Genomic DNA, 20,785 nt, shown 5'->3' on the forward strand with positions numbered 1-20,785 from the left:
TATATATTTTATGGTTTCAGGTCTTATGTCCAGTTCTTTTATCCATTCTGAGTTAATTTTTGTGCACAGTGAGAGGTAGTGGTCTAGTTTCATTTTCTTGCATGTGGAGGTCCAGTTTTCCCAGCACCATTTATTGAACAAATTGTCCATGTTCCATTGCATATTCTTTGCTCCTTTGTTAAAGATTAGTTGTTCATATAAGCATTAGTTGTTCCATTGCATATTCTTTGCTCCTTTGTTAAAGATTAGTTGTTCATATAAGCATGGCTTTATTTCTGGGCTCTCTATTCGGTTCCATTGGCCTGTGTGTCTGTTTTTGTTCCAATAGCAAACTGTTTTAATTATTATGGCTTTGTAGTATAGCTTGAAGTTTGGAAGTGTGTACCACATATTCTTGAACCAGTCATCTATTTTTGGGCATTTGGGTTGTAAAATATATATAAAATTTAAAAAAATTAAAAACTAAAATTTAAAAAATAAATAAATAAATAATATGTCAACTTATATGTATATGAACAAAATGGAAATTATAAAAGCACTCATATTCTACTGATTGGAAAAAACTACTCTTAATATTTGGCATATGTTATTTTAGTCTTCCTAAACTTCAGTGACTGAGAAGTCAACAGTAAGTCCTAGTAAGAACACCAAATTGCTCTATTAGCAGAGCAAAGAATGTTATCAAACAGTGATGACCACAACTTTGCATCTTCATAGGGTATAGATGGCCATGTTCCCCCACAGTCTCACAAGGAACAATTATCTTTTTTGATGCAAAGACCAACCCAGAGGAAAAGGCACCTGCAGGCCACTCTTGTATGCCCACCTAGACACACACAGACACCCAACTCCAGCAGAGAAGTGGTTGATGAGAGGGGAGAATTTCTCAAAATTCTCAGTAAAGTTAATTGGAAACACTTGTTCTGGGTCAGAGACAGAGCAAGATGATGGCCATATTAGTGAAACCTTCTTACTCAATTTGAAATCCCATTTGAAATCCTATTTGCACACCTGTCTTATAACCAGAGCCCACCTCCCAACCTGTAGCTTAAACTCTTTGTTAGAAAAATTAAACAAAGTATAATTAAATACTAGGCAATATTTACTCTCCCTTCTCCCTCACCACCCTCCTTGTGATTTAATTTACAAACATAGTCCCAGAAACCTTAAGAACTCATTGTGTTATATTTCTAATAAAATCTCTGTGCCCCTCTAAGGTTGATAACACCAGAGAAAGCATTGCCTGGCCAGGTAATCTCTAAGAAACACTTTCTGCTAAAGATAAACACAGTAACTCATGAGCTCATCCTGACCAGCACCTCCTCAGACTTGAGAGTGTGAAGCCCATTTCCCCCTTCATTTCTTACACTTCCTCACATTCCTTCCCTCCTATAAAATCACTGCATCCTTGTCATTCAGCAAACTGGTAACTTTTAGTAGATAAGCCCAATTGCTGACTTGCTTGGTGCCTTCCTCAATATAATACACCCCTTTGTGCAAACACACTTTCATGGGTCAGAGTTTGTCTTTGTGGTTGGCAAGTGAAAGACACTGTTTGTTCAGTCTCAACTTGAATTTTAGAATCTGTGAGAATTACATTTCGCAAGAAATTCTAATGCCACATAGGACTAAAAACAGGAATAGAAAAGTATAAGTTAAAGTTATTAAATTAGTTTGCATTTCATTTTTGAGGACTGATTTTTTTAAAGATTTACTTATTTATGCATATAAGAACTGGGGTACAGAGCAGACACGGGGGGGGGGTGAGAGGATTAACCAGAGACAGAGTGGGGGAACAGAACAGACAGATTGACTGAAATACACTGCTGAGGGGAGCAGCAGGCGAGACAGGAGAGGTCTGATGCGCCATGTGGGTATCTCCCTGGCTGGCTGAGGATTGAATTCGTGCCACAGTGGTTGCGGACAGCTTCACAGTGCTGTGCTTAACCCTTGTGCCACCAGGAAGGCCCGAGAACTTATTTTTTCTAATTCAATGTTCCAGTCCCACCAAAAGTACAGAGAACAATGCGGTAAATGAGAAGTGATGGTAGTAGCAGGAAGTAGACAAGGTGAGATTAACGTGGATGATCAAATTGAAGTTAGAGATGTTTAGGAGGGAGTGCTGACAAGATTTAGTGATGACTGGAAGTCTGTGAAAAGGGAGGACAAGGAGAACAGAACAAGCAGATTGAGTATGATGAGAAAAAGAAAACACTATCAACCGGAGAGAGAAAGTATAAAGGCTTAAAACATCAACATTAGTTTTCTTCTTTGAAGCATTTTATTTATTTATATTTAAGAAGACAACCTTGATTGATGGGACTAATTAATATAAGGGATTTTGGTTAATCCTGGACAGGTGTCTATTCCTGATATAGTTTGGTTCTGGGCAAACTTACTTAACCTTGTTATAAGTTAATGCTTGTTGCTAGGTAACCACATCCAAGTTCTTCCTGACCACTAGATCAAGCTATCTGTGTCAAAAAAGTAAGTTAGTTAATCTGATTGTTAGAGAGTTGATACACTTTTATAAGAACTTTTAATCATCTTTGATTTTGGAACTATATCTGTATGAACAAAGTTAGATATTTTATAACAGAACGTGTTTACTTAATTGGTCTTTAGTCATCTTTTTTTTAAATATGAGGAAATAGTATAAGCTTCTCTCACTGGGTGATGAACAACTCCTGTTCTTGGTTTTGTGAGACTAAGAAATTTATAGAAGTGTGAAGCAGCATCGTGTAAGCTAAAAATACTAAAAAACCTTTTACTGTACCTTCTTGTTGAGGAAACAAGAAGTCAAGGCAAAAGAGGATCTATTGTATTAAGCAACTGAGTACTGAAGGACAGGGTTGACATAGTAAAGTGCTCAGAAATTTGTCATGGAGACTACAGTCTATAGTACACAAAGAAGAAATGGGGTAACTGAAGGTAGAAACACAGAGCTTTAAGGACACATAAGACAATCTATTTATAAAGTTAGTTGTTAGTCTCATTCTTTGTCTTGTATGGGTGATGACTAGTGTTCAGCATCTTATGAATGAAATCACTGCTGTGTATATATATATTTCTACTGGCATAACACATCTGTAAAATGTAATGCTAAATACTTACAATGTACTTATTTGACCCGTCCCCTCCAATGCAACAAGAATCTAGTGTTTCCATAAAGACTGTGGAGGACCATAAAGTGATAATGATTACATTAGACACATTAAATAAGAATGCTTTAGAAAAAGTCACCAAGATAAATACCATGCATTAAAATGTATTTCATAAATCTCAATTAAACAAAATATGCTTGAGGCATGGTGCATTTGGTGCAGTAAACAAAATAAAATGAGAACCAAAATGTTTTCCATAACACCCTGATGGTACACTAGTCGCTGGTTTTCCTCATTGTTCTCATTAAAATCCAATTGGTGACACATTTAAAGTTCTAGCCCACTCAACAGCAACATGTAGGATGTGTAACCTGAACATGTCCTGGGGGATGCCAAGTGAAGACTGGTTTCTAAACTCCATTTAACCACCTGATTGACAGCCACTGTCTAGGACAGTCACTGACTCCACAAATCTGACACAATACCAAGTCAGAGTGGGTGAAATATGTTGACAATAAATAAAGGAAAGTTGGAACTGAGTCACACAATTGTTCCCTGTTTTATAGAGAAAGAAATTAAAAAAAAAAAACATTCTGAAAATTAGGCTTCAGGAAAATTCACTTTTCCCTTGGACACTCAAAAGCATGGGTGTCAGCACAGCCCTTTCAATTATAATTGTTCAACTATATCTGATTTGCAATGGACTTTTTAATTCAGCAACATTCTCTATGAAAACTCAAAAATGAATCATTTTTCAAGCTATTGCCAACAGATTTAAATAGTGTCATAAGTGATCCCCTTTCTAATGGAAAAGTACAAACAAAGAAACAACCCTAAATGATTGAAGATCTTCATTTAATCTTTAAGTACCATGGGAGGGCCTCCCTGGTGGTGCAAGGGGTTAAGCGATGCACTAAGAAGCAATCCACAGCCTCTGCAGCATGAGTTCAATCCCCGGCTGGCCAGGGAGCAACCCACAGAGCACAGCAGACCTCTCCTGACTCGCCCATGCTCCCCTCAGCAGTGTATTTCAGTCAGTCTGCCTGTTCTGTTCCCCACTCTGTCTCTGGTGAGTCCTTTCACCCCCCGCATCTCTGGCCTGTGCCCCAGCTCTTATATGCATAAATAAATCTTTAAAAAAAAAAAAAAGTACCATGGGAAAAGAAGGCTTCAGTTTTTAAAATACATTTACAAAGACCCTCCTTATCTTCTTAATAAGCAAGGTTAATTTTCTTCCCCTGAAATGTCTTGAAAGTTAATAATTCTGGCCTTGATAGTTCTGGTTTTGAACTTTTGTTGGGATGTTCTCATGCTTCTCCCTAAGCAAAGTCAATATAGCATCTAACTAAGCTTAAGGAAATTTGCCTTTGGCATTATGCTGGGGAAAAAAAAAAAGGATAGAAGATAGATCACCACCCATTTCTGCACTATTTGTGCTTTCAGGAGATAGGACTTCTTTTATAATCCTAGTAGAGCCTCACCAGTCCTTTGAAAATGCTACAGTGAGAAGATTCACCACACAAAGTCTCATCATGGGGGACACAACAGTTCATAGAGGAAAAAACAGTGAACAGGCAGTGAGAGTATAGAAAGGCAGTTTATCCACTCAGCTTTGAAAGGTTTATAAGAACTTCCAAGAAGAAACATCTTGTAAGCTGAATCTTGAAAGAGAAACAGAAAGGGTCAAGTAGGGCTGGTGTTAAGGAAGGGGGAAGATGAGAAATGTGAAGGGTCTACAAAGCGAAGAATGCAGCATGTGGAAATGCTAGCGGTTAAACGTGCCTGCAGCTAGCATGGCATACAATGGGAAGGAAAGAAGTGGCAATAGATGATTATAGGGAGATGAACAGTGTTAGACCAAAATGTTCTTGAACTCTAAACAATTGGGACTTGAGACTGTCCTGAGTGTAACAAAGGAGCCAAAGCCAGGATCTACATAAGACCATAAAGAGAACAGACTTTTACTTTAGAAAATCCATTCTATTGACAGTGTGGGAGAAGAGATTGGAACTGGGAGAGACTCAGGGAGAGTTATCCAGGAGAAAGGAGAGCCAAAAGAGAAAGGTTAAGAAGCACAACTGACTAGAATTAGAGGTTGAGTCAACGCATATAGAAGTGGAAGGGAAGGGACATGGTTTTCAGGATGGGGAACATCAAGATTGATCCCACTCCAGAGTCCTGACTTGAGGTAATGGTTTTCACAAGAGATGGTGAGGAGAATTAATTCAGTTTTGAGTAAGCTGAGTTTGAAGTGTCTATGGAACACAGGCTAGGAAAACACATTTGGAACAAAGTCATAGACTTAGAAGTCATCAATACACAGACAGCAATAGAAGCTGTGGAAAAATAAAAGCTTATGATATCACTTTTCTTCATAAAGCGGAAGTTAGTGAAAAGGAGATGTCAGAGAATGCAGGAAAAATGAAATAGCCACTATGAAGGTCACAAGACAGAACTTGGAATAGGGAGACAGAAGATTAGCAAACACTGAAGAATGCCGGTTGCAGTGGCTCCAGTCTCGCCACTGTGCTTTGTTTTCTGCATTTGCCAGTCTGAGGACAGAAATGGAGAAAGAATGTAGTCAGGGTGGAAGGGGATAGGCTCTCTAAAGAAGTGAGGACTGAGGGACCCCTCTGGTCCTGAAGACTTCCTCCCACATTCTGCATTCCCTAAACTTAAGTCTGGGAACCAAAACCTACCACGTTCTCTTCAATTTGGGTCTTTCCTGCTGTGCACGTACATCCACACACAGGTTCCCCAGACACTTTCCTAAAAAGGCAAGCCCTAGCAATGAATGTTGAAATTTTTTCCTGTTTTATGACTGTACTTGCTGATAGCAAAAGAGCTGGTATGATGAATAAGTAGAAGAGTCATTTTAAGTTGTATTTTGAGTCCATAATTATTTCTTCCATTCCTCATGTTTCAAGCACTACACCCTGTCCAAACCCCCTCTTTAGGTTCCATCTTTTTCTTCATGTTTTTCATAATTTTCTACTTACTCTGGAGAGCCAACTATGTCAAGACCAGTTAGCAAATGACTTCCCTTCCCTGCTCTGTGAGCAGACCTGGACTATTGAGGGTGCTCTTTGGCCAAGCAATACAGTGCAGGTAAAGGAATTAAGAGAAATTCTGTTCTGGCTCAGAGCTCCCACACACACACAGCCTTGGACACATTTTGACCAATTATTTTATTTATTTATCTTACATAATGTCATTTCCTACATTTTCCATGTTTTTCCTTTCTGGCAATCTTTCAAACTGTATTAAACCTCTGTGGTGTATACTCTAATTGTCTTTATTATTCTCTAATTTTTTGTTGTTTTTATTTTAATATCCTGCAAGTTTTATTCAAAGCAGTGCTCCAACACATCTGTTGATTATTTTTATTTTTAATACCATGTTCAATTATTCTCAGAGCTCATTTAGTAACACCTGATTTTTGTTCATGCCATTATATGTCCTTTTGAATTTCTCTTTTTTTCTCTGCATTGCGACACTATTCTTTCTTGGTGTTTCATTTGGGAATCTCTACTTTCATTTTGGAAATTTCCTTCAAATGGGATTTATTTTTTTGTTGGTTCATATTCAAGAACATGGCACTAAAGTGATTATTGTAATGTCTAAGTGTTTTGTTGGGCACATACATTATTCTGAGCTTCAGTTTGAATGACCAGCAAGAGATGTTATAATATTACTGGGAGAACCTCAATTTTTAGAATTTATGAAACTTGGGGCAGGGGGCAAGACTCATCATTTTCTCCAGGAAGCTGGAGAACCTCCACTCCATCAAGCTGAATGCAGGCACGATAGCTAGAAGTTTACAGAAAAAAGGGATAAATAGAACCAGTTTTCCAACATGATGGCATAAAGATGAACATCAAGAAAATGGAAATTTCTGAAAATTTTACCAGAACCCAGGTGCTTCAGGAGCAAATAGGAGCAGTGGTGTCCTTTCAATCTGCTGCTCCACCACAAGTCAGTTGTGACAGTTAATCCTCAGAAACTTTTTATGCAACCATGTACTTCCTGGATCATGGAATAGATCATCAGGTGCGAGCTATGAACTGATTGGTGCTAAATGGTCCAATCAGCCACAGGATTGAAAAATGGTCCAGTCAGACTTGTGGGTGGGGCACCTTGAAAGATATAAGTCAGGGTCGGAGGGAGCTAAGAGATAGAAGATTTCAGCCTCCAAAGAAAGAAAGATGGCCCCAGACTCCAAAGTAAGAAGAGAGACCAGAAAAACCTTATTTATTTACTATTATCTTTGATTCAGGCCTTTTTTCTATAAATTTACATTGCTGGAATAACTTTCTAATCTGATTCCATAATGCATCAGTATGTTAAAAAAAATCTTTTTTTTTAATTTTTTTTTTATTGAGTTGTACCAAGATGAAAATGCATACATTATGTAGGGCCTCCCCTGGTGGCACAGCGGTTGAGCACTGGGCTGCAAGGCTGCCCGCAGCGTCTGCAGCGCCAGTTCGATCCCCGGCCACTGGCGAGGGTCCCACCAAAAAAAATACATGTATATTTAATTCTACTTTCTGTATGTCACTTTTCTGACCCCAAAATGATTCCAATTACTTTCTGAATTAAATCCAAACAATAGTAGTTCTCACTTAATATTGTCTATAGGTTCTTGGAAATTGAGAAACAATACACCATGAAACCAATTTGACAATAGTCTATTTAATATAAACAAGATTTAAGTTCCTATGACATATTTCTGGTCACAAAATCATTGCCAAACTTCTACTTAAAGGCTCAAAACCTTCTAATACAAGTTATTGGTATTAACTCACATTATCAACCTGCTAATTCCAATTTAAGGATACTGCAGGTGGGAGCCTATCCCGATAACTCAGGCTGCAAGGTGGCACCAATGCTGGACACGGCACCCTTCTATTGCAGAGGACATCATACACACACACACACTCAAATTGGAATAATTGAGACACACCAACGAACCTAAGATACAGGCCTCTGGGATGTGGGAAGAAAGCAGAGTACCCAGAGCAAACCCATGCAGACCTGGGGAGAATGTGCAAACCCTGCACAATAGCAGCCCAGGCCAGGATCGATTTTTTTTCTTATCAATATTATAATAACACAACAATTACTGGAGGACCAGCTGTGCACAGCTGGACTCTGGAGAGCTTCCATAATCATTTCCCACTTTTCCTTTCTATTGTCGTCCTTACTGGTTTTGAGTTTTCATCCTCCAGTGAACGAAAGGCTAATCACTCCCTTTAAACATATGTCATACTCAATCTCATCTCCATGGCATTATTCACTATCATGCATTGCTTAGAGAGCTGCTTCTCCTTAAAGACCAGGGTCAAGTTGTCTCTCCAATAAACTCTTTATGACCATGCACTTGCTTGAAACTTTTCAAGCTCTGAAAGTAATTTATACATTACATAACAGTATTGTGCCTATACACCACAAGTGGTGGATGGGCTTCAGCCATGGAGTAAGACATCACTCCATCAACAGTCATATTTTTATATTCTAATTTAAATACTATCTTTCCTATTTTTATATTCTAATTTAAATACTATCTTTCCTTTGCATTAAATTTGTAAGTTTTTAAAAACAGTACTGGTTCTTAATGAAATGCAAAATAAACATGCAAAGTAAACAATTACTGTCTACATAAGAGCAAAGGTCAATTATAAATTGGAAATGACACCATTCACAACAGTAAAACAAAAGTATAACTAGGAATATAGCTAAAAAGATATATGCAAGGTTATTATATATATTATATATATTCATAAAAATCTATATTGAGGTACAGACAGCAAAGAGCCAGAAAAAGAGAGATATTGTTGTATGAAACTCAACACTATAAACTATAATAGAGTAGCATTTCAAACTGATAAAAGATGGACTGTTTAATATGTCTGGATAAGATCTTATTTCATGCTGAATATAAAAATAAACATCATAGAGATTGAAATCTTCCATAAGGATCCTAACAATGACAACTTGATTATGATATATTGGAAAATGTATGCCACTCTTCAAAAATACCTTATGCAAAACTAGAAAAAATTGTGGTAGTTGCCTCTACTGTGCTATATGTGCTATATGTATAATGAAATTCAAACAATTTCATTCAACCAACAGAAACATTTTAACAATGTATTTTAGAAACATCTTTAATCAATTCAACCTCTGCCACAAGTCATAACTTACAGCTCTTACTCATTTCTAATTTCAAGTTTCTTCTAATTTTATTCCAAAGAATGTGATATGAGCTCTATGGTCATGCATTGTTTATTGTATAATTACTGAATCAAATTGTAAAGTTCTGTTTTATATTTCTTTTATGTCATAAGATGAATACATTAATCAATAATACTATTGGGAATAATGTTTCTAATAATATAATGATATGAATCTATAAGGATATAAATCTATAAGGATATGATAAAAAGGAAATCTATAATTAAGAATATTTTCAATTAATTTTGAAAGAAAATGGGCCTCCCTGGTCACACAGTTGTTGAGCACTGAGTTGCGAAGCTGCCTGCAGCCTCTGCAGCACCAGTTCAATCCCCAGCCACCGGGCAAGGGGGCGGGGGTCCCACATGGCACGCAGACCTCACCTGCAGCCCACTGATCCCCTCAGCAGTGTACTTTGTCAGTCTGCCTGTTCTAATCTCCACTCTGGCTCTGGTGAATTCTCTCACCCTCCTGTGCCTCTGACTGTACCCAGTGCTTGTATAAATAAATAAATAAATCTTTAAAAAAAATCTTTTTGAAAGAAAATTTGGGACTATAAATAAAAATCACAGAATCTTACAAAAAGTTTATTTTTATCCTTAAAATAAATTCCTTCCCATTAAGTCTTTATCAAATCCACTAAGGAGCACAAAATTCATTGGCTAAGGCTTTACCTCCCAGTCCTATTAAGTACAATTAACAAATGTTCTAAAATCGAAAAAGGAGCAAGGAGGATGAGCAGTAGCCCTGGATAACTCCAAACTGTATGATAAACTATAGCTAAAAAAGAAATCTATTGATCAGAAGAGCTATCATGCAGGTCCCAAGGCCTGAATTTCTGTATTGCTTTTGCTACTTATTAATTGTTTGAACTTTGACGGGTTACATCTTTTCTTGGCCTCCATGTCTTCTCATATACAACAAGAGTGTAAAAATAGAACTTGCAATTCTAAACCTCCATAATGCTATGCCAGTATAACATTATTTTCTTTAAGCGCAATCTTTGAGATTATAGATGAGTGAACCCAATTCTTGTATAAATATTTTTAACTCAAAATATAATTCTTATATGCAAATTTGACACAATTGACAGTTTTATTTCCCAGTATCCTTATTTTCTATGCAAATGGACTGACTCATATAGGCATTAGACTGATGTGACAATGTCGGATTGCTCCATGCAGGAAGTACTCAAATATTTTACACCTATCTCTTCCTTCCCAGAGCCAGAAAGTTTAAACAATTTAATAATAACATGGGAATAATGCACCCAACAGTCAAGAGCATGGAAATAGTGACATTATCCCCATGGGGCCTCCGGGGCTGTAGCTTAAATGAAATGTTTAGTTTGCTCTTCCAGCAAAGGGATCCTAAATATAATATTTCAAGCTTTGGCTATTGATGTAGCAGAACTGAAAGGAAATCAAATCAAAATGAAACACAAACTCATTAGTTTTGAAAGGCAAGAGTTAGATAAAGGTATTCATGCCTTCCAGAAATAAATAGGAAAATGCAAATGCATGGTTTTTAAATATTTACTTTTCTTATTAAATAAAATCACAAAAAATATAAAACAAAAATGCAAATCAGCACCCTAGGAGATAAAATTCTGAAAAAAAAAGCAACATTGACATTCAAGTTCTTGTTGGCTATCAGAAAATACTTATTATCAAAAATAAAAAAAACACTAGTTTGCCCAGCAGTTTTAAAAATAGCATAAGATGTACACCACACCCACTCCCTGCCAGGTGCTCCTCAAGGGTTCAAACTTCATTGTGAACAAAACAGGAAGTGGTGGATGGGCTTCAGCCATGGAGTAAGACATCACTCCATCAACAGTCACACTCATATCATCTGTTCATGGGTGCAAAGTTAAAATTTCTAACTTCTCCATGACATTTTTTAATTTATAATAATCCTGATAGACATTGCCATGTTTAATCGTTCATTCAGTATAACCACATTTCCACAGTGACTAATTCTCAAATCATCTTTCTGAAATTAGCAGTGAGTATTCTTGTCCACAGTTTACAAAGAAGAAAATTGGTAGGTAGCAGAATCAATACATAAATTCAAGTCTTCTGATTCCAAGATCAAAACAACTTTACTACATTCTACTTGATTTTTTTTATAAATTTTATTTTTATATTCCCCATATAATTTCAACCCCCTTATTTTGACCCCAATCCCTCCCCTCTCTGCTCCCCACCCCCATAGAGTGTCTCTGGTTCATAGTTGTTTGTTGATTATGATTTTCACTTTCTTATAGATATTCATTTTCCTGGTCCCTTATTTAAGTTTTCTAGATTCCTACTATGAGTGAGACCATCCGGTATTTTTCTTTTTCTTTCTGGCTTATTTCACTGAACATGATCCCTTCCAGCGCCATCCATGTTGCTGCAAATTGCATGTGTTTATCTTTTTTGATTGCTGAGTAATATTCCATGGTGTAGATGTACCACATCTTCTTGATCCAGTCATCTATTTTTGGGCATTTGGGTTGTTTCCAAAGCTTAGCTATTGTAAATAGTGCTGCTACAAACATAGGGGTGCAGGTGCTCTTTGGAATTGATGTTTCTGTGTCCTTTGGATAAACACTATGGAGAGCTGTGTGGAGATTTCTTGACCTACTAAACATAGAGCTTCCATATGATCCAGCAATTCCATTCTACTTGATTTAAAAGGCAGACCAGATGCTAAAAGAACATGACCAATAAGTGCCAGGAAACCATATTACAATATAGAATTTTGATAATTATGCCTCAAATATAATAAGGGCTGATTTGGGCTTTCAGTCAACACTGATGAATAAAAAAATGGCATAAAATGTCCACTTTAGGAGAAACTGGCAAAGCATTTAGAGGGATTCTCTATGAATTTTGTAACTTTTCTGTAAATACAAAAATTTTCTAAAATACAAAGCTTAATTTTTTTTAAAAAAAGTTATCATCTAATTGCATTATGATATTGGAAATGGGAAGTGTAACATGTTGGCAAATCAATCTGAACAAAATTATTAATATTTTAAAAAATGTCCACTACAAAAATTTTAAATTTCATATATAATTTGTCTAGTCTCAAACTGAAAAATAATATTTTTTGTATCAAAACTCACAGTTGTTTGTTTTATTCTCAAATTTTATTTATTTTCCAGTCATTTACAGAACTGTGTAATTTGGGAGTATAACTTCACACCTTCACATGCACATGCTCATTCACCTTCCCTCAAAGCTCCAGTGCCAGTACCCTCTCACTTCCTCTCCCTCTGTCCTGTCCCCTCCCTCTCCATCTGCTCTGGTAGCCACTACAGCTTTTGAAGAGTCTAAGGGTGATTTTTTGGTGTGTTTTGCTAATTTGATATCTTTGATAATTTACATTCCACAAAAGAGTGAAACCATCTTGTCTTTCATTCTAACTTATTTCACTTAGCATTATCACCTCAAAGAACTTTCCATTTTATTTCAAAAAGCACTATTTCATCTTTTTTTAACAACTGAGTAGCATTCCCTTAAGTATATATACCACATTTCTTTATCCAGTCATCTGATAATGGGCATTTATATTGGTTCCATACCAGAGTCATTATGAATTATGAACATAGGAGAGCATAAATCTTCTCATATTCATATTTTTTGGGTAAATACCTAGAAGTGATATTGCTGGATCATATGGTATTTCCTTTTTTTTTTTTTGAGGACCCGGCATATCATTTTCCAAAAAGGCTGCACCGAATTACATTGCCACCAATAGTGAATGAATGTTCCTGTTTCTCTATACCTGCGACATCATTTGTTGTTTTCCTATTTTAAACATAGGTAATTTTCAAAGGTGTAAGAGGACAGTTCACTGCAGTTGTGATTTGTATTTCCCTTGTAATAAGTGACATTGAACACTTTTTCATGTTTCTGTAGGCCATCTGTATGTATTCTAGAGAAGTATCTAATTAGGCCTTTTGCCCATTTTTTTCTTTTTATCTTAGACAGTAACTGAAGAGATGTATTTGGTGACTCAATTGCAACAGCAAGGAAAACAAAAGCAAAAATGAACAAGTGGGACTACATCAAATGAAAAGCTTTTGCACAGTGAAAGAAACCACTACAAAAACAAAAAGGCGGGCCTCCCTGGAGGCGCAGGTGATTGAGCGCTGCACTGTGAAGCTGTCTGAAGCCTCTGCAAGTGCGGGTTTGATCCCAGCCAGCCGGCAAGTTACCCACATTATGTGAAGACCTCTCCTGCCTGGCCCTGCTGCTCCCCTCAGCAGTGTATTTCGTGTCTGCCTGTTCTGTTCGCCGCTCTTCCTCTGGTGAATTTTCTCACTGTCCTGCACATCTGACCTGTACCCCGGTTCTTGTATAAATAAATAAATCTTTTTTTTAAAGATTTATTCATTTTTATACAAGAGCTGGGGTACAGTCCAAAGGTGTGGGAGGGTGAGAGGATTCACCAGAGACAGAGCAGGGAGCAGAACCAGCAGACGACATAAATACACTGCTGAGGGGAGCAGCGGGCACGACAGGGAAGGTCTGCCGCAGCATGTGGGATTCTTGCCAGTTGGCCGGGATCAAATCCGCCCTGTAGAAACTGCAGACAGCTTCACAGTGTGGTACTCAACCACCTGCGCCACCGGGGAGGCCCTAAAAAAATAAATCTTAAAAAAAAAAGGCAACCTACAGATGGAGAAAAGATATTTTCACATTACTCATCTGACAAGGGATTAATTTCCAAAATATATAATGTACACATACAAGTCAACAATAACAAAGCAAAACAATAAATTATTAAAATAAAAATGCAATGGGGTATGTTGTCCATGGATCCAGTAGTTCAGCTTTTCCTTAATGATCGATCCCTTACCTTAATCAGGTTTATGCGAACAGAGCAGGAGTGCAACAGTGAAATCAAGTAAAGGAGCAGGTACAAATTATCCAGGCAGGGAGCTCAGGTGACAAGGTTCATGCATGTAACAGAGTAAGAAAACAGCACCTGTGCATCCATGTCCCTGAACACATCTAAATGTGACCCCATCCATTTTAAAGATTGCTACAGCTTATGTAGCCAGCCAGCCTCCCTTATGGAACGAGCATGAGAAGTGCGGGACCAAATGAATTGTATGTCTCCTTCCTCAGGTACACAATGAGCGGTTCTTGAAAGATTCCTACATGTTGAATTCACCCTAAGTTGAGCTCAGAGAGCACAAACATGAGTGAGGTGCAGCCCCTTGGGAGACCCCAGTTGGCTGGGGTAGGGAACTAGTTAACACCCACTTACCCGGTCCTCTGCCCTCTCCAGCACACCTGCCAGCACCAGATGACTGACTGGCTAGTCTAATAAATAGTCATTCTATGTTCCATAGTTGATTAAAGAAAACATTGTTATCATTCCCAAAACTTCTCCATTTGTAAATGTGTTCTCAAGGACTTAAAGACATAATTAATATGCACACACGAAAGAGAGGGAAAATATTTTATTTGGGGGGAACAGAGATATTTCCTAAGCCTTAAATTCACTCAGCATAGTTGATTTGAACCAAATTTAGAGCCAATAGGCCATGCTGGTTCATTTTGTGTGTGTGTGTGCGTGAATTGAATGTTTTTATATAATTTTTCACAAAGGGCTCAAAATGAAAGGAAACAAAGCCTATCAAATATGTATATTAATTGAAAAAATCTATAATAAAAATTTTAAAGAGGCTTTTCTTCTAAAGCTGATAATAAAAATTAACTCAGAGTCCCAATTAGGTGTATAGTCTAATGATACCTTGATTTTAGCCCTGTGTTAAACCTTTGGCCTAGAGAAGTGTGATAAGATATTTGATCTGTCTTGAGCTATTAATTTTGTGGCAATTTGCTACAACATCAATAGAAAACAAATACAAGTGGTGTTAATTAATTTAAAAATAATGAAATCACTAATACCACTACTGCAATCAGACAATATCCAAATGTTTAGACAAATTTCTTTACACAAAAATAGACTACATCTTTTTGTTAAGATTTATTTATTTATGCATACAAGAACTGGGGTACAGGCCAGAGGCATGGGGTGGGGAGAGGATTCACCAGAGACAGAGTGGGGAACAGAACAGGCAGATTGATTGAAATACACTGCTGAGGGGAGTAGCAGGTGAGTCAAGAAAGGTCTGCTGCACCATGTGGGTAGCTCCCTGGCCAGGGATCGAACTCGTGATGCAGTGGCTGCGGGTAGGCCCATAGGTTGCATCTTAACCCCTTGTGCCACCAGGGAGGCCCCAAAAATAGACTACATTTTATGTAGTACTGCTCAGCTTTGCCAAAGATCACAACAAGCACACCTCTAACTGCCCATCTGAAATTATACTTCCTTTGTTCTTCAAGTGAACATGTTCATCTGTTATTAGTCATTTACACCCAATTATAAACATGCAATGATCCTCTTTAGATATCACTATGATAGGGCATTGGAGAGAAGGATGCATAAAATAATGTGAATACTGAAGTAGGTAGGAGTGTATTAGCAGGTAATTAGGGTTCTCCAGAGAAATAGAACCAATAATGTATATTGTACATAGATTTATTATAAGGAATTGGCTTCAACAATGATAAAGGCTAAGATAAGAAGTCTTACAAACATCTACATAACATTTTGACTAAAAACAATTTTCAGGGGAGCCTCCCTGGTGGACAAGGGATTAAGCATCAGCACTATGAAGCAGTCCGCAGCTACTGCAGCACAAGTTCTATTCCCGACCAGGGAGGGGACCCACATGGCACAGCAGACCTCTCCTGTCTCGCCCACTGCTCCCCTCAGTGCTGTATTTCAGTCAATCTGCCTGTTCTGCCTCCCTACTCTGTCTCTGGTGAATCCTCTCACCACCCCCGCCCTGCACCTCTGGCCTGTACCCAAGTTCTTGAATGTATAAATAAATAAATCTCAAAAGAAAAATAGCAATAAAAACAATTTTCAAGTGAAAAGATACATACGGAATGCTCTAAATCTTATTAAAATATGTCACTGGAAAAAATTCTTTTAAAATATTAATAATGATGAAATTTAGATAGTCGTGGCATTAAGGGCTATCTGTATTCTTTTTTTAAAATAATTTTTATAGGGTCCTCCCTGGTGGCACAAGGGGTGAAGCATCAGCATTATGAAGCTATCCACAACTACTGCAACAGGCATTCGATCCCTGGCGAGGGAGAGAACCCACATGGTGCAGCAGACCTCTCCTGTCTCACCCGCTGTTCCCCACAGCAGTGTATTTCAGTAAATCTACCAATTCTGCTCCCCACTCTGTCTCTGATGAATCCTCTCACCCCCGCACACCTCTGGCCTGTACCCCAGTTCTTATATACATAAATAAATAAAAAAGGGCCTCCCTGGTGGTACAAGGGGTTAAACACAGCACTATGAAGCTATCCACAGACTCTGCAACACGAGTTCAATTCCCTGGCCGTCCAGGGAGCTACCTACATGGTGCAGCAGACCTCTCCTATCTTGCCCGCTACTCCCCTCAGCAGAGTATTTCAGTCAGTCTGCCTGTTCTACTCCCCACTCTCACCCTCCCATGCCTCTGGCCTGTACCCCAGCACTTGTATATATAAATAAATAAATCTTTAAAATAAATAAACAAATAAATCTTTAAAAAGTAATCATTTTATAGTCCCCAAATTCATCATTAGAAATCATATTATGTAAAAGAAAAGGCACATCACTGAGCAAATTATTCCAGTAGGAAATTTTCCACTGAAAAACATTCTAATCTTTTAAGGAAAACCCTCTCTGCTAGTTTTTCCTGGGGAATCATAAAAAGCTGCATGAAGGTGTTAATGAGTCTGTAAGTACATAGGCAGCTCTTGCTTTGCCCAGCCTAGTGGGGCTGTAAAATAGCCATGCACACTGAGACCACACAAAACAACCTTGATGACCAAATGTGTGTGTGTGTGTGTGTGTGTGTGTGTTTGAGGGTGGGTGGGGGGGCGGAGGATTATATAATTGTTCTTTGAATTTTAAGTTTTTGTCAAATTATTAAAAAATGTCTTCAACTCAGTTATAAATATAAGGGGAAATGAAAGTAGTAAAATGAATGTTTATTTACATTAATTTAAAACATTAGGAATATTTACGGGCCTCCCTGGTGGCACAAGGGGTTAAGATGCAACCTATGATTGCAACCTATGAAGCAATCCTCAGCCACTGCAGCACGAGTTCAATCTCTGGCCAGGTTGCTTCCCACATGGCACAGCAGACCTCTCCTGACTCACCCACTGCTCCCCTTAGCAGCATACTTCAGTCAATCTGGCTGTTCTGTTCCCCACTCTGTCTCTGGTGAATCCTCTTACCATCCCATGCCTCTGGCCTGTACCCCAGTTCTTGTATGCATAAATAAATAAATATTTTTTAAAAAGGAATATTTATAATTGAAAGGTTTTTCCTGAAAAGGTAACTGCCTTTTCGAGCTTCTGTACAGCAAAAGAGACAATAACAAAAACAAAGAGAAACCCCACCAACTGGGAGAACATTTTTGCACACAACACTAATGATAAAGGACTGATCACAAAAATCTGCAAAGAGCTGATGAGACTCAACAACAACAAAGAAAATAATCCCTTCAAAAAATGGGCAGAAGAGCTAAAAAGAAACTTCTCTGAAGAGGAAATGCAAATGGCCAACAGGCATATGAAAAAATGTTCAACATCACTTGTCATCAGGGAAATGCAAATCAAAACTACAATGAGATACCATCTTACACCAGTGAGAATGGCACATATTAAAAAAACTAGCAACAACAAGTGTTGGCGAGGGTGTGGAGAAAAAGGAACTCTTCTGCACTGTTGGTGGGATTGCAAACTGGTCCAACCACTATGGAGAGCTGTATGGAGATTCCTGGACCTACTAAACATAGAGCTTCCATATGATCCAGCAATTCCACTCCTAGGTATTTACCCAAAGGACACAGAAACATCAATTCCAAAGAACACCTGTACCCCTATGTTTATAGCAGCACTATTTACAATAGCTAAGCTTTGGAAACAGCCCAAATACCCAAAAATAGATGACTGGATCAAGAAGATGTGGTACATATACACCATGGAATATTACTCAGCACTCAAAAAAGATAAACACATGCAATTTGCAGCAACATGGATGGCGCTGGAAGGGATCATGCTCAGTGAAATAAGCCAAAAAGAAAAAGAAAAATACCGGATGGTCTCACTCATAGCAGGAATCTAGAAAACTTAAATAAAGGACCAGAAAAATGAATAACTATAAGAAAGCGAAAATCAAAATCAACAAAAAACTATGAACCAGAGACACTTTTTGGGGGGTGAGGGGCGGTAGGGGAGGGATTGGGGTCAGAATGGGGGGGTTGCAATTGTATGGGGAATATAAAAATAAAATTTATTATTTAAAAAAAAATAAAAAAAGTAACTGCCTTTTCTCTTATAATTTTCAATATAAAGATATTTCCCATGACTTTACTGATTTTCATACTCCACTCTAAACAGATCACCTTCCAATATTATTTCCTTGTTACTTCTGAAGTCATGAAATATATTAGAGAAACTCTCAATTTGAAGACATTTTTCTCTTTTCTCACTGTCATTTTTTTCTTACCATCACTTTACTCATTTATGTTGCTGAGTTCCCTTCCCTAAGTTCCTTGGACTACTCACCTAGAGTTTTTGGAATGGTGGCAGAGTCAACTCTCCCACAGTCATCTATTTCTTCTGTAATTCCTTTTGATTCAAATTGCACTGACAAGTTTATCAGCTTTTGTTTCTTTGCTACATTTTCATCTTTGTTGGCCCATTTCTCTTTCTTGTAATTTTTTTTTTTTGGTGACCATTTTTGCAAAATGTCACAGAGGGTTATTGCTAAGAGACAAGGAGGCAACACTACAAGCTTTACTACCCCTAAGTGACCCAAATAACAGAATTTTACAAACGTGATATAATCATCTGTAATGATATACAACTGCTACTTATGTAGTGACATACATACAAGCTAGCAGCAAAACTTGTACTTTTTGCAGTCATAAACAGCTAATATGAGACAGCAAGAGTCCTGGAACAAGGACAGTACAAGATTCAAGAACAAAATTTTCCTGTTCCCTCTGAACTGGTATTTAAAAATCTATGACTCTAGCCCAGGACATCTGTTGCCATAAATTTCCTTAGCCCACTGTTTTTCTAACTAATTTTTCCCCATTCCTAATCTATCTTTCCAGTCTGGCTTCTGTGGGAAGAAAGGGGAGTTACAATCAAGAGAAGAGTATCACTGACCTTGAGACCAAACCAGTTCAAACTGGAGCTGCAGGCACACAGCCTCCATGAGGTGTTCCCTGTGGTCAGAGCTCTGCATGACCACCATGCTACAGCTGACTGGTGCTCACAACTAGCAACAATCAATGGACTTTAGCCAAGTCTACTTTCCTTGCTTTCTCAGCCAATAAAGTTTAATTCCTTCATCATCAAACCCCAATCCCAGTCATTATCAAACTCCCAATCCTAGGCGTTATCCAACTCCCTAAACCCCTAGTCCTGGCATCTCAGCGATCTCTTTCCTTCCTCTTATGCTAATCAGTACATGCTGATTCCTGCCTGTCCTCAGCAGTCCTGTTGTTTTTGACTTTCATTTGTCAATAATTTGAAGGAATCTCAGAGACTAGGAAACTAACCACAACCTCCTACTCCTCAATTCTCTGTAAAATCTTTCCTTTTCCTGCTTTGACTAGCGGCTAGAATTCCAGTGATGGTTGACCATCCCTTGGTGTTAATACATTGTCCTCATTTGATCAATACTTATTATGTGCAAGGAATAGAGTGAGAAACAAGTAGTGATGACCCCTGGAAAATTGTGCTTACATTAAAAGGGAGAGAGCCAAAAAATAAAATTAACAAAAAGTGTGCTTGCTAGTGGAAATTTCCTTTGGGGGAAAAAAAAAAAACCAGAAATGATCATGCAAATTTTTTTAAAAAGCCAAAATGATGAGGACCTGGAAAGGGGTGAAGAGCGAACATTGGCCCCCAAATGAACATGAAAATGAGTTTGGTTTGAGAAAAAGCAAGGGTTGTGACTAGTTTCCATGAAAGAAGATTAATGAAATGGGAGAGATAGACCAGGTCAAATAAGACCTTTTAGGCCATGGCCAAGATCTTGGGTTTTATTCTAACTATAATGAGACAACACACTGAAATTTTTATTCAGAGAACTGACATAAGAACCTTAAGATTGGAAATATATCTAGGAAGAGTGTCAAACTATTGCCAGCTAGAAATAGAAATGATAATTTTGTAGCTGAACAGAAAAATAAGTTTGGAAGCTGGGCATCAGCCACACTGAGGAAGCCTAATTGGGACACCATGGTGCAGAGAGGGGGGTGGTCCAGAGTGGGCCCCTGCTGGGGAGGAGGCAGACATACATTGTGCTTTCTCTCCTAGCTTGGTGGTCCAATCATTGCATACAGA

The sequence above is a fragment of the Talpa europaea genome (assembly GCF_964194135.1).
Source record: "Talpa europaea genome assembly, chromosome: 3".
In the NCBI taxonomy this organism is placed as follows: domain Eukaryota; kingdom Metazoa; phylum Chordata; class Mammalia; order Eulipotyphla; family Talpidae; genus Talpa; species Talpa europaea.